The 14,782-nt window shown below is 38.9% G+C and overlaps 3 protein-coding genes across 3 annotated transcripts in view; 1 reads left to right on the top strand and 2 right to left on the bottom strand.

Annotated features, from left to right (window-relative positions):
* The window catches only part of LOC144640157 (uncharacterized), a 261,782-nt gene extending 257,900 nt beyond the window's left edge, over window positions 1-3,882 (bottom strand). Inside the window, exon 1 of the mRNA XM_078499376.1 lies at window positions 3,787-3,882. The gene's annotated coding sequence lies outside the window, so the exon portion shown is untranslated. The remainder of the gene's footprint in view (window positions 1-3,786) is intronic.
* Window positions 1-14,782, bottom strand: part of LOC144640164 (flavin reductase (NADPH)-like) — a 136,172-nt gene that overhangs the window by 94,850 nt on the left and 26,540 nt on the right. The window lies entirely within an intron of this gene.
* LOC144640148 (uncharacterized) overlaps window positions 1-14,782 on the top strand; it is a 199,738-nt gene that overhangs the window by 166,923 nt on the left and 18,033 nt on the right. The gene's annotated exons all lie outside the window — the stretch shown is intronic.

The following is a 14,782-nucleotide window of genomic DNA, read 5'->3' as shown; positions in this document are numbered from 1 at the left end:
AAGTACTCGATGGTCGACTTTTTCCGCCTGAAATTGTTTACAGAAGCTTTCAAAATTAATTCAGTGTATGTGCAGCAAGTTTGCCAAAATACTGAGCGAAAATGTTAGAGACGAATTCAACCAAATTAATTTTATTCTTTATTTGCCCAAATCAACCGAAGATTCCCAAGGAAGAATCAAAGACTACTGAGGACTACTGAGGACTGCCGATGATGACCCGAAAAAAATAGAACTAAGGCATTGTGAAGATTTTGTTTGTTAAGTGATCACGAGTGATCGACGGGCTAATGCTTGCAATGTTCACCTCCCTGACTGCTCCATACAGTGAGCACTGTTCCTCTTACCTTTCCGAGACTCGTGCCAGTTTCTCGCGGCTCAGATAAATATCACGCTTGGTTGACTTACGCCTGTTAGGAGCAGGGCGAGACAGCTAAGTCCAGCTAAACTTCACCTAAGACAATCGGATCTCTTACTGCCAAAGTGCACCCAAAGACTAGTGATGACTGCTTTTCTTTAATTGTGAATAAAAACTTAACAACGGAGTGACATAAAAAAATGTTATGCATCCGAAACTTCGAATTCATGGCACGTCACCATTCCCGAATCCTCCAACCCTTCCTTTTTAGTGAAGCTAAAGGGAATAATGTTCCCACGAACAAAAGGTTCAGACAAATCCTTGAAAGCCTTCCCTAATCTTCTCAAATGTCCAGCCTTCTTCGGCATCCCTCGGGTGTTCTTCTTTCACCTTCAGGTTCGAGAGTTCTTCGGGGATCTTCGTATTGTCTTTCTGCAATCGTCGGAGAACCATCACTCAGAGTATATTCGGAGTTCGGACAATTTTCGAAAAATCTCCGGAATATCTTCGGAGTGCATTCGGAGTATCTTCGGAGGATGATCAATCACTTCGAATAAAAAAAAGCTAGAGTAGGCTCTTCGTTTGAATCGACGTATCATACTTTAGATTGGCAAAATTCGTTTGATTTACAAGAATTAAAAAACATCGTCGTGATCGTACTGCCGGTAATTTAGTGTTTTTGAGATCTTGTTCGGCTGCCGGTCATTATGCAACAGTGTACGTTTACTGAGTTCAAGGAAGTTTACCGTATGCGTTCCATTTAACATATAAATTAACTTGTCAGTCAATGCCTTGGACGTTCATGTCTGATTTATGATGTTTTGTTGGCATGTTTGTTTTGTTCGTGAAGTTATACATGGCATACGTACAAGAATTGGGCCACAGAGAGAAAGAATTATAAGCACCTCGGACGATGTCTTTAAAAAGAACCTTGATCTGCATGTCTTGTAGGATTTTGAAAATGTTTGGAGAGTTTAAAAAATGATTGCTTTTGTACCGGACGTTTTGTAAAATTGTCCATTAGAGATGGATTGAATTTCAGCCATTGCAATATAATGACGTTGAAAATTCACGACAAACTACTTCACGGGAAAAGCGCCCACGCTATTGTTTAAGATTGCATTAGATTATAGCCTTTTAAACTTCTAATTCCAAGCTACGAACAGTATATTTCATGTGGTGCAAGAAAGCAAAGCGGCGACAAATTGATAGCAAGGCGGTGAAACGCAAACCTCAAGAACTTCCTCTTTCTTTCTCAACCGTTGATTTGCTCGTGCGAAGGATCTGAGGAAAAAGCTGACAACTTAATTTTGCGATTTTCACAACACGTAATTTCCGCACTTTTTTGTCATCTTGTACGTTAAATGTCGTGGATTTGGAGATTTTTTTTAACATATGTTTAAATAAATAAGCGACCTACTCGAGTTAATCGCGACATTTTTTCGCGCCTGAATTCTTTATACAAAATGCATTGCTTTTCTTTTACAATAATTCGATAATTCTATATTTCATTTGGAGCCAAAAATAAAATTGAAAAAGTCCGAATTCTTGAGAAAACTTATTGGTTTTTATTGTTTGTTTTTTTTGTTTGTTTTTTTCGGCCGGTGCCATCATTGTAAATTAGCATCCATAAAGTTTTAGACATCTGTTGTCGCAGTCTCTTTGTCAGTAAACACTTAAGTTTTTTTAACCCACATTTTGCTAGACCAATAATGTTAGGGAACATGCAACTAGCATAAATTCTGGCTGTCACTATAATCAACACATGCCTTCGAACCGCAAATTATACTCCGCCTTGCGTCTATTTCCTTTCCGGCCTAGAACGACTTCCTTAATTGTCGAGTCTTTTCTGAATGCAATGTTTCAGTATAAATTCAGAACTATCCGCAGTTAATAGCTGCTGTAAGTAGCCTGGTTTGGAAATCGTTACAAGAAAACAAGAAAGAAAACACTTTCCCTTTGCCTGTACCAGCTGTACAGCTATGGGAGAGTGCGATGAGGCTGAATACTTAAAAAAATATGTTCGGACAAAAAAAGGTGTAGTCTGTGCTACAAACAGTTTCTCGAGTTAAGATTATGCTGTTGGAATGAACCTTAGAAAATTATAAGTAGATTTCGTGAAAGAGCAGGTACCGGTTTTGTTGTTTCTATCGGTGTTAATTTCTTGAGTTTCATTTTAGCTCATTTTATTTCGTGGCAGTCATGAGCCTGGCAAGCTGGTGATTATTTTTTTTGTTTTCGCATATCTAAGGAATGGTTTTTAAAAATTACCGAGGACTTTCGTTGGTGTCCTTTTCGGAGCAAAAATTTGAACGTGCGCCTTTAAGATACTGTTAACTATGGAGCAATCAGCCATCTAATTCGAGACGATTTTCTTCTTTTTACTCTTTGGCGAAGGTCAGTGTTTCTTGTTTTACTGCAGGCTTCGCAAGCATAAAGCATTGTTTGAATTTATATTTCGCAAATACCGGAAGGTGCATTTTATAGGTGAAAATACTTAATTTGTCAGAATGACCTTATTCGCGATCTTATTATTCAAATTTAAAGTGTTGACTAGCTCGCTCTAGGTTTTAAAATTTCAACATCTGTTTCTTGTGTTCCCTTTAATTAGCCCTTTACTCGAAAGTCTTCCTTTTGTTTAATTTTATTTTCCAAAAGTACCATTTTCACATTTTGTTCCGTTATATCACAGGTTGTTTTGAGCAAAACCATGTTGAATTTTAACAGGTACTAAACTAATGCTAAACGCTGTTATGAATCGACAGAATGCCCACATTCATTGTATAACTAGCTCACCGCTTGTCTAACAGTGAAGCATTTTTACAGACTCATAACTTGCCACCTTCAATCTCGCAAAAACAAAATTTGAATGCTTTAAAGGGCGAAAGGAGTGGTTCTTCCTTTGTGTATTGAGGTATGTCATGATCAGCCATTTCGACTTAAAAGGGGCGAATGTGTTGAACTGGCAAACCTCAGTTCTTTCTCCTTTTGAATTTTTATTTGCTCGTTTTCAAAGTTTCTCTTGATTGAGTGTGGAAAAAATTCGGTTGCGACGGTATTGTGCGCGGTAGATAAATTAAAAATGTTGAAAATGCGTTATCTATTGAATGTTTGGATAAAGTTTACACTCCTGCTATGCAACGAAGGGCTAATTGAACAAACAGCATCACTGAAATTGTTGCCGGAATCCTTGCAAAGATTAGGATTAAAAATGAAACTTCAAAAGAAATTATGTAAGGCTGATACCTTATTCGCAACCCCTTTATTCCATCTGATTATTTCGATAAGACAACTGACTCCAATCTAGCTTCATCAGGGCTAGCTGTTTGACCAGCCTTGCATTTGTTTTAAACGGTTTTGTCGGTCTAGTTTTCCTATATAAATTGAAATTAAACTCTTATTCAAAAAAAGAGAACTATAGTTGAATTTACCTGAAGATGGCAACTTTTCCTTGTCTTGTAATGTTGGAACGTAACCACTTAACTGGGAGGAAATACGAAATATTCCACACAGAGAAGTCCAGTTGCAATGCCTTACAGCTGCTCTTCATTCTAATTTTTAGGGAAAATTCTTGTTTGTTTTGTTTTACATCATTACGAATTCCATTTGTCAAGTAATGTCTTGAAGTTGACGTTAATGTCTGGTTCCTGACGTTTTGTTTGCAAAACGAAAAACAAGGATATATTAAAGGCGCCACAGCGAATACTTTTTTGGGCAAAAAAGATAAAAAAAGTTGATCTATCTAGTCAAGATTAGTTAACTTACTGCGTTTAAATTTCATAAAGAGTTCAACATTTTTGTTCTAACTACAACGTGAACATAATGATTTTAAAATCAGCTGCCCAGCCAATTGAAACAACCCGCGATTAGCGGTTATTCCACGGTGGCGATTAAATTTCTTATTCCTGTACCCTCGATTAACTATCCTTCGATTACACCTTCGTCAGATCTTACTGATGTGCCATTTCACTGACAGCAGTTAGTGAGCTACGGTTTCTACTTTTCTAGCTTTTTCTCCACTGCCGGTTTTTTTTTTTTTTTTTTTTTTTTTTTTTTGGGGGGGGGGGGGGGGGTGAAACATAATTCCTCCGTTTCGCGCTTGCGAACAGCGGCTAGGCATGAATAGATTGTGCTAATAAATTCAGGAAAAGTTGCTTCACAATATACCCAAAAGTTGCTCTAAGTTGCTCAAATATCAAAAAAGTTGCCACCAAAATTTAGAAAAGTTGCTTGCTCTCTAGAGTGAATTTTGCGATTTTTAGAAAATTGAAGCACTTGCAGGTTTACTAAGAGTTGCCACAGCGTCTATGGCAACCTCAATGTGGTCAATGTCTACTGAAATTATGTCCATTTTCCTCGTCTGAAATTTCATCTGATTGCGATGCCATAAGTGACTCGCACTTCAGTTAATACCAAAATGGTCCAAGATGGCCGGCGGCAGGCATAGGCGTACGAGGCGGGGGGGCGAGGGGGGCTGCAGCCCCCCCAGTGCCGAAATTTTTCGGGCAAAATGCTCAGAATTCGGGCAATAAGCCAGAGAAAAAATTGAAAATAAGCCGACAAATCTCAAAGTTATGTTCAAAACTAATTACATCATCAGAAAAGTATTGGAAATATACCAAACTTTGTGGTTCAGAAGTCTAAATTTCTCATACCGCATACCATATCTTGTCTGCTTTCGTTTCCTCTCGCAAATTGCGATAATGATGTTCGAATTTTCTCGAAAATTCTGCCTGACCCCTCAGTTTGATTCAGTTGTAATCATTTTGAAGTGGGTGGGAAATTGGCGAGGGCGACCAGAAAATAAGGATTTTCCATAGCTTGAGAGTTTGCGCATGGTGGATCCAGTGTAAGACTTTGAAACAAAGCTGTTACAGATGTGATGAAGCTAATGCTCTGATAATGCTTTTGACCCAAACGTTTAGTTAGTTCTAATGGCTAGCCTAAAATTTTCAACGAAATGTTTTAACCCATTTACGCCTGAATGTTTCAACCACTTTTCTATAACTTTCAAGTGGGCGAAAACAATGTAAATTGGCTCCCCAAAAATACTTTAATTTTTTTCTGAACTAAAGTGAATAAAATATTTCCGAAGAAAAAGGATTCAGTGCATTGGGGGTGGGAAGATGAGAGACGCTGGGAACGAGGTTGTGCATTGACATCTACGGACAACGCCAGGAAATTAATTAGAGAACTTTAAGAAGGCAAGGTGCACAACTATTTCAATGCACGTTTTGTTGTCCAGACAATCGATCGAATAACAGAATGGTCGAGTTGATACATGCCAGCTCGACACTAAAGCTAACGGTTACATGTATATCAATATCTCAAAAGCAGACACATTGCTCAAGTCCAACAGCTCTAAGCCTGAGCTAGCATACAAAATGATAACAATATAAAAAACAATGTTTCTGTAAGCAGGCATGCTGCTTAAGTCCATCAGCTCTAACCGTAAGTAAGCATACAAAATGGAAATAATAATTATTAGAATAATGTCTATAAATGCGGGCTTGCTTCTTTAGTCCATCAGCTATGGCTAACGTTTAAAAATAATAATAGTAATATAATAAACACCCTTAACATAGCCGGATATGTGCGTAGAACTAAAACATTGCCTACATTTTTACAAATACTAAGCTAAAAGAGAACCAAAGAGGGTTGGGTGGGTGGGAATTATTGTGAAAACTCTTTTAGGGAGCTCAGAGAATTTGAAGTAAAACTACTCAAGTCTAGATAAAACCGCATGGCCTTGATTGACATAATAGAAAAGGGGCGATGTGATTGGCCAGCAATAGCGCATCACACTCAGAAGTGAGTTTGACCTTTGAATGTAACGCAAGAATGATAGTCTTGCAGCATATTGCGTGACAGATCTGTGTATTTGAATAGAGTGATCTTATGACTTCTCTGAACTCCTTTCATGGTTGTCACATTAACTTTAATTTATATTACATGTAAATTGGCATTTATATTACATATAAATTTGCTATAAAATGCATAGTTTTTCTTTTACAATTATTGGGAACAACTGGTTTGGGAATTTTTTTGGTTTTTTGTGGACGATCATGTCTGGTTTCAAAAGTTCCAATAAAAAAGGCACCTCAGCCGATGCTTTCCTAGCAAAAAAACCTTGATCTATCTAGTCAATTTTCGAAATATGGCACGAGAGAGTTTAAAATGATTACTTTTAGACTGGATTTTTTTTGTCGTTCATAACATATGGCCTGAAATTCATTCAATATAATGCTCTTAAAAATTCGGTTTCCAGTATTATATCTGATCTTTCGACCAAACGCAGGCTAGCGCTCGTTATTTTAAAATATTGAGTTTAATGCACCTTTCTGCGTTTAGTTTAAATCTTATAAGAGTAAACCATTATTGTTTTTCGTTCTTATTCCAAGCTGAACATGTTTATCAGAGTACGATCGAAGTGACGGAAAAATCGAAAGGCAAGGGAGAAGCGCGAGCAACAGTAACTTCTATCTTTACTGCTTTTTAAGTTATGAAGTACGTCATGACGGCATCGCTAAATGTCATCAGGCGAGTGGACTGGGCCTTTTTAGGAAATTTCGCGCATCTTTGTTACAGCCTTACTTGCAACCCCACGGCACGAGGTCACAATTTCAAAAACAGTAGTGCTTATCTAAATGGCCCCATACGCAAACATTTTATACTTGTTTCTTCCAGTCAATATTATTTTAGACCGCAAAATGCCCCAAATCTTTTCGATTTTCAAACGTTTTCCTTTAGCGACAGAATGAAAGTCAAAACAAACGCTCGCAAAGCATGCCGTTCGACCATATAATACCAGATCTCAAGGAGTTAAGCTGGCTCCCCGTGAGTAGTTAATTATCTGACGTTTACGGTAGGTATTCTTGGGTTTAAATGTGTCAAGGGACTAGCGCCCAATTATTTGTGTGATCGCTTTGTAACACGTCCTGTTGTGCATGTCCGTAACACGAGAAAGAAGAACAGTTTCAAAATCCCAGGTTATAAATCGGCCTCTGGACAACGCACGATATAGCGCTATTACCCTTTGGAATTCCTTACCACGTGCGGTTAGACTACGAGCAGTGCAGAAAATGAATGACCGCTCGAAAAAGGGGACGATGCGGAGCGAGGCGATAACATTCTTGTCCCCATAGCCATTTCGTTTCTCTTAGCCGGCTTAGCACGAGAAAACGAAGAGCTCTGGGGACATAGGATTTTCGAATTAATTCGCGTTTTTTTGATTGGCTGTTTGGAACAAAGAATTCCTAAACGGAGGTCGAAAACGTAACGACTCTCTGATACATTTTTCTGAAACGTCATGGCTGCATACACGAAAACCGGAAGTCTTAGAATCAAGGACTGGAAATCCTGTGTCCCCAGAGCCCTTCCTTTTCTCGTGCCAAGGCCCAGCCGGCTAAGAGACACAAAAGGGCTATGGGGACGAGAATGAGGCGAGTAGCGAAAAAAATTGGGACTACCGGCAAAGCCACAGCGTTTGAATTAAGCGTTGCTCTCAAAACGCAAAAATATGATCGGCTTACGCTTGAAGCGTTGACAGCAAGATGTCAACACGTTGTCAACACTTGCGTGTCAAATTGCGAAGCGATGGGAGCGGGAGCTTTTGAGTTCTTGGGCTCCCGAAATCCATTCTCGAGGCTTCTTTTGTCGCTATAATATTGCATCTCTGAAGAACATTTTTGAAAACAAAGGGCGGCGAAGGCCTTATATAAAAAGGACAACAGTAAAGGATGTGAGAGAGAAAGACGTCTGGCAGAATTCGGCTGTTTAATTGACAAATTTCAAAACAAACTCCGACGCTCCGGAAAGAACTTTCACTTCGCGAAGAGAATTAAGCGCGGTTTAAAAAGGTACTTGATGGTCTACTTTTTCCGCCTGAAATTGTTTACAGAAGCTTCCAAAATTAATTCGGTGTATGTGCAGCAAGTTTGCCAAAATACTGAGCGAAAATATTAGAGACGAATTCAACCAAATTAATTTTATTCTTTATTTGCCCAAATCAACCGAAGATTCCCAAGGAAGAATCAAAGACTATTGAGAACTACTGAGGACTGCCGATGATGACCCGAAAAAAATAGAACTAAGGCATTGTGAAGATTTTGTTTTTTAAGTGATCACGAGTGATCGACGGGCTAATGCTTGCAATGTTCACCTCCCTGACTTCTCCAAACAGTCAGCACTGTTCCTCTTACCTTTCCTAGACTCGTAACAGTTTCTCGCGGCTCAGATAAATACCACGCTTGGTTGACTTACGCATGTTAGGAGCAGGGCGAGACAGCTAAGTCCGGCTAAAGTTCACCTAAGTCAATCGGATCTCTTACTGCCAAAGAGCACCCAAAGACTAGTGATGACTGCTTTTCTTTCATTGTGAATAAAAACTTAACAACGGAACGCCATAAAAAAAATGTTATGCATCCGAAACTTCGAATTCATGGCACGTCACCATTCCCGAATCCTCCAACCCTTCCTTTTTAGTGAAGCTAAAGGAAATAATGTTCCCACGAACAAAATGTTCAGACGAATCCTTGAAAGCCTTCGCTAATCTTCTCAAGTGCCCGACTTTCTTCGGCATCCCTCGGGTGTTCTTCTTTCACCTTCAGGTTCGAGTGTTCTTCGGGGATCTTTGGATTTTCTTTCTGCAATCGTCGGAGAACCATCACTCAGAGTATATTCGGAGTTCGGACAATTTTCGAAAAATCTTCGGAATATCTTCGGAGTGCATTCGGAGTATCTTCGGAGGATGATAAATCACTTCGAATAAAAAGAAGCTAGAGTAGGCTCTTCGTTTGAATCGACATACTTTAGATTGGCTAAATTCTTTTGATTTACAAGAATTAAAAAACATCGTCGTGATCGTACTGCCGGTAATTTAGTGTTTTTGAGATCTTGTTCGGCTGCCGGTCATTATGCAATAGTGTAAGTTTAGTAAGTTTAGGGAAGTTTACCATATGCGTTCCATTTTACATATAAATTAACTTGTCAGTCAATGCCTTGGACGTTCATGTCTGATTTATGATGTTTTGTTGGCATGTTTGTTTTGTTTGTGACGTTATACATGGCATACGTACAAGAATTGGGCCACAGAGAGAAAGAATTATAAGCACCTCGGACGATGTCTTTTAAAAAAAACCTTGATCTGCATGTCTTGTAGGATTTTGAAAATGTTTGGAGAGTTTAAAAAATGATTGCTTTTGTACCGGACGTTTTGTAAAATTGTCCATTAGAGATGGATTGAATTTCAGCCATTGCAATATAATGACGTTGAAAATTCACGACAAACTACTTCACGGGAAAAGCGCCCACGCTTTTGTTGAAGATTGCATTAGATTACAGCCTTTTAACTTCTAATTCCAAGCTACGAACAGTATATTTCATGTGGTGCAAGAAAGCAAAGCGGCGACAAATTGATAGCAAGGCGGTGAAACGCAAACCTCAAGAACTTCCTCTTTCTTTCTCAACCGTTGATTTGCTCGTGCGTAGGATCTGAGGAAAAAGCTGACAACTTAATTTTGCGATTTTCACAACACGTAATTTCCACACTTTTTTTGTCATCTTTTACGACAAATGTTGTGAATTTGGAGAATTTGTTTAACATCTGTTTAAATAAACAAGCGACCTACTCGAGTTAATCGCGAGATTTTTTCGCGCCTGCAGTCTTTATACAAAATGCATTGTTTTTCTTTTACAATAATTCGATAATTCAATATTTCATTTGGAGCCAAAAATAAAATTGAAAAAAGTCCGAATTCTTGAGAAAACTTATTGGTTTTTTATTGTTTTTTTTTTTTTTTTTTGTTTTGTTTTTTCGGCCACCCCCCGCCGGTGCGATCATTGTTTTGTGGGGTAAATTAGCATCCATTAAGTGTTAGACATCTGTTGTCGCAGTCTCTTTGTCAATAAACACTTATGTTTTAAACCCACATTTTGCTAGACCAATAATGTTAGGGAACATGCAACTAGCATAAATTCTGGCTGTCACTATAAACAACACATGCCTTCCAACCGCAAATTATACTCCGTTTTGCGTCTATTTCCTTTCCGGCCTAGAACGACTTTCTTAATTGTCGAGTCTTTTCTGAATGCAATGATTATAAATTCAGAACTATCCGCAGTTAATAGCTGCTGTAAGTAGCCTGGTTTGCAAATCGTTAAAAGAAAGCAAGAAAGAAACACTTTCCCTTTGCCTGTACCAGCTGTACGGCTTTGAGAGAGTGCGATGAGGCTGAATACTTAAAAAAATATGTTCGGACAAAGAAAAGATGTAGTCTGTGCTACAAACAGTTTCTCGAGTTAAGATTAAGCTGTTGGAATGAACCTTAGAAAATATATTTAGTTTTTGTGAAAGAGCAGGTACCGGTGTTGTTGTTTCTATCGGTGTTAATTTCTTGAGTTTCATTTTAGCTCATTTTATTGTGTCGCAGTCATGAGCCTGGCCAGCTAGTGATTAATTTTTTGTTTTCGCATATCTAAGGAATGGTTTTAAAAAATTACCGAGGACTTTCGTTGGTGTCCTTTTCGGAACAAAAATTTAAATGTGCGCCTTTTCGATTTTCTTCTTCCTACTCTTTGGCGAAGGTCAGTGTTTCTTGTTTTACTGCAGGCTTTGCAAGCATAAAGCATTGTTTGAATTTATATTTCGCAAATACCGGAAGGTGCATATGAGAGGTGAAAATGCTTAATTTGTCAGAATGACCTTATTCGCGATCTTATTATTCAAATTTAAAGTATTGACTAGCTCGCTCTAGGTTTTAAAATTTCAACATCTGTTTCTTGTGTTCCCTTTAATTAGCCCTTTACTCGAAAGTCTTCCTTTTGTTTAATTTTATTTTCCAAAAGTACCATTTTCACATTTTGTTCCGTTATATCACAGCTTGTTTTGAGCAAAACCATGTTGAATTTTAACAGGTACTAAACTAATGCTAAACGCTGTTATGAATCGACAGAATGCCCACATTCATTGTATAACTAGCTCACCGCTTGTCTAACAGTGAAGCATTTTTACAGACTCATAACTTGCCACCTTCAATCTCGCAAAAACAAAATTTGAATGCTTTAAAGGGCGAAAGGAGTGGTTCTTCCTTTGTGTATTGAGGTATGTCATGATCAGCCATTTCGACTTAAAAGGGGCGAATGTGTTGAACTGGCAAACCTCAGTTCTTTCTCCTTTTGAATTTTTATTTGCTCGTTTTCAAAGTTTCTCTTGATTGAGTGTGGAAAAAATTCGGTTGCGACGGTATTGTGCGCGGTAGATAAATTAAAAATGTTGAAAATGCGTTATATATTGAATGTTTGGATAAAGTTTACACTTCTGCTATGCAACGAAGGGCTAATTGAACAAACAGCATCAAATAGTTGCCGGAATCCTTGCAAAGATTAGGATTAAAATGAAACTTCAAAAGAAATTATGTAAGGCTGATACCTTATTCGCAACCCCTTTATTCCATCTGATTATTTCGATAAGACAACTGACTCCAATCTAGCTTCATCAGGGCTAGCTGTTTGACCAGCCTTGCATTTGTTTTAAACGGTTTTGTCGGTCTAGTTTTCCTATATAAATTGAAATTAAACTCTTATTCAAAAAAAGAGAACTGTAGTTGAAATTACCTGAAGATGGCAACTTTTACTTGTCTTGTAATGTTGGAACGTAACCACTTAACTGGGAGGAAATACGAAATATTCCACACAGAGAAGTCCAGTTGCAATGCCTTACAGCTGCTCTTCATTCTAATTTTTAGGGAAAATTACTGTTTGTTTTGTTTTACATCATTACGAATTCCATTTGTCAAGTAATGTCTTGAAGTTGACGTTAATGTCTGGTTCCTGACGTTCTGTTTGCAAAACGAAAAACAAGGATATATTAAAGGCACCACAGCGAATACTTTTTTGGGAAAAAAAGATAAAAAAAGTTGATCTATCTAGTCAAGATTAGTTAACTTACTGCGTTTAAATTTCATAAAGAGTTCAACATTTTTGTTCTAACTACAACGTGAACATAATGATTTTAAAATCAGCTGCCCAGCCAATTGAAACAACCAGCGATTAGCGGTTATTCCACGGTGGCGATTAAATTTCTTATTCCTGTACCCTAGATTAACTATCCTTCGATTACACCTTCGTCAGATCTTACTGATGTGTCCTTTCACTGACAGCAGTTAGTGAGCTACGGTTTCTACTTTTCTAGCTTTTTCTCCACTGCCGGTTTTTTTTTTTTGTTTTTTTTGGGAGGGGGGGGGGGGGGGGGTGAAACATAACTCCTCCGTTTCGCGCTTGCGAACAGCGGCTAATAAATTCAGGAAAAGTTGCTTCACAATATACCCAAAAGTTGCTCTTAAGTTGCTCAAATATCAAAAAAGTTGCCACCAAAATTTAGAAAAGGTGCTTGCTCTCTAGAGTGAATTTTGCGATTTTTAGAAAATTGAAGCACTTGCAGGTTTACTAAGAGTTGCCACAGCGTCTATGGCAACCTCAATGTGGTCAATGTCTAAATTATGTCCATTTTCCTCGTCTGAAATTTCATCTGATTGCGATGCCATAAGTGACTCGCACTTCAGTTAATACCAAAATGGTCCAAGATGGCCGGCGGCAGGCTCTATGTTGCAGCGAATAACCGCTGGGTTTAAGCGCCCGTTAGATAGATAGCCGCTGTCTAGATTTCGTGGTCGTAAAGCAAGTGTTATTTCATTGTCATTTTATTGTATTTCCTATTGGATCGGTTTTATATCCGAATTTGTTGCTGAAAGTATGCCAAGGAAGGCAAAAGTTGCCCTAGGTTGCTGGTACTACAAAAAGTTGCTCAAAACGCCAAATGTTGCTCAAAAGTTGCCTAGCACAATCTATTTATGCCTAACTGCGGCCCATCAAGCAAGCAAGCATACTTATCACTCCGGGGAAGGAGGGCACGATACATTTACTTGTCGGATCGTATGTAAAAAAACCGGATTCTGGTTTTTCTTCTGATTGGTCCAGAAACAATACTTAATGAAGCGGTGTGGACTGATTGGCTGTCGTATTTCAACGAGACTTCCGGTCAGAAGCTGGTGGTAACGGCTTAGAAGCGGCGTGTTTACTGCGAGGACGAGTTCTCTTCTACGTTAGCTGAAGCCCTGACAAATTTCAAGTGTAATTCTCTGAAGGCAGAACAGATAGACTGTGCGACAATGCGTAATTTGGTTTCGAGAAGATGTTTTGGCAGTTCTTCCAATGCGTTTCGGGAAAAGTTTAATTTACCAAACAGTACAGTATGGGGCCCAGTTCTCGGCCGGGTCCAGTTCTCGGCCACTTTGTGTTCAACGCGTTTTTTCACGCCACAGTTGAATTAAAAGAAAAAGTTATTTCTTCAAACGATAGACTGATTTTTGTGCTCTAAGTATCTTGAGTTTGATCTTTCAATTCGCTATAGAACGCTCACACGTCGAGTTTATGCGAAGGTAGGTTAATTTGTTTTTTTCGAAAACTTGTTTGTTTACGGCTCCTTAAAATTCACGGATGTAGTTAAATTCGTATTTTGTCCGTGAGCCCCTACCAAAGGAGCTAATTTTTGGCATGTGGAACGTAGATTAATTCAGCTTTCTGCTTAAGTTAACTTTTTGTTGAACCGTTGTATATTTTGGTCTTAATTCACTTCGGGTCCGGGTGGCTTAGAACTGGGCCCACAAACGGAGCTTTTATTTTTATTATTGCTAGGGCAAATTAATTATTGACCGGTCGATAGCTTTACACAAAAATGCTGAATGATGAAGCTAGCTCTGGAAGAAATTTTAAGTTTCGTTGGTTATTCTGAGGAAAGAAATACAAGTTTGTATCTCAAGTGGCCGAGAACTGGGCCCCATACTGTACTCCAGAGGTGTTGGAATCGGTTTACAAACGCGACACGATCCTACTGTATCTGTCGTGAAACAGCTCTTGTCGGTCAATTCCTTGGGTTTTTTTTGTGAGCTGAAATAAAGGGACGGCATCTACAGCTGATAAATATATGTTCGCTGCTACTTAAAGCATTTTTATTTCAGCACAGCGAAGTTTTAAGGGCCTGATTACATGAGCCAGGCTGGCCCGGTTAGCCGGGCTGGCTCGGTTTGCCGAATTGACTTTCAGCCCGGTATTTCATGAGCCCGGTTAGCCGGGCTGGCCCGGTTTGCCGATATGACTTTCAGCCCGGTTATAGCATGAATGATCAGAGCACGAATGATCTTAGGGCCTCTTCATATGATCCCGGTTGACCGGGCTGGCCCAGTTACCGAGATCTCGGCTCACTCCTATTTTCTTGTAAAATTTTGGATGTGTTCATATGAGAAGGTGGGCCAGCCCGGTTACCGATATCTCGGTTTCTGCAACCGAGATCTCGACAACCGGGAAGAATATTTTCCCATATGAACGCTCCAGCCCGGTCGCCGGGACGCAACTTTTTTTGAGAAAATAGCT

The sequence above is a fragment of the Oculina patagonica genome, unplaced genomic scaffold (genome assembly GCF_052425735.1).
Source record: "Oculina patagonica isolate OP01 unplaced genomic scaffold, crgOcupat unplaced2, whole genome shotgun sequence".
In the NCBI taxonomy this organism is placed as follows: domain Eukaryota; kingdom Metazoa; phylum Cnidaria; class Anthozoa; order Scleractinia; family Oculinidae; genus Oculina; species Oculina patagonica.
The sequence above is the reverse complement of the archived record's forward strand: the minus strand, read 5'-3'. Positions and strand labels throughout refer to the sequence as shown.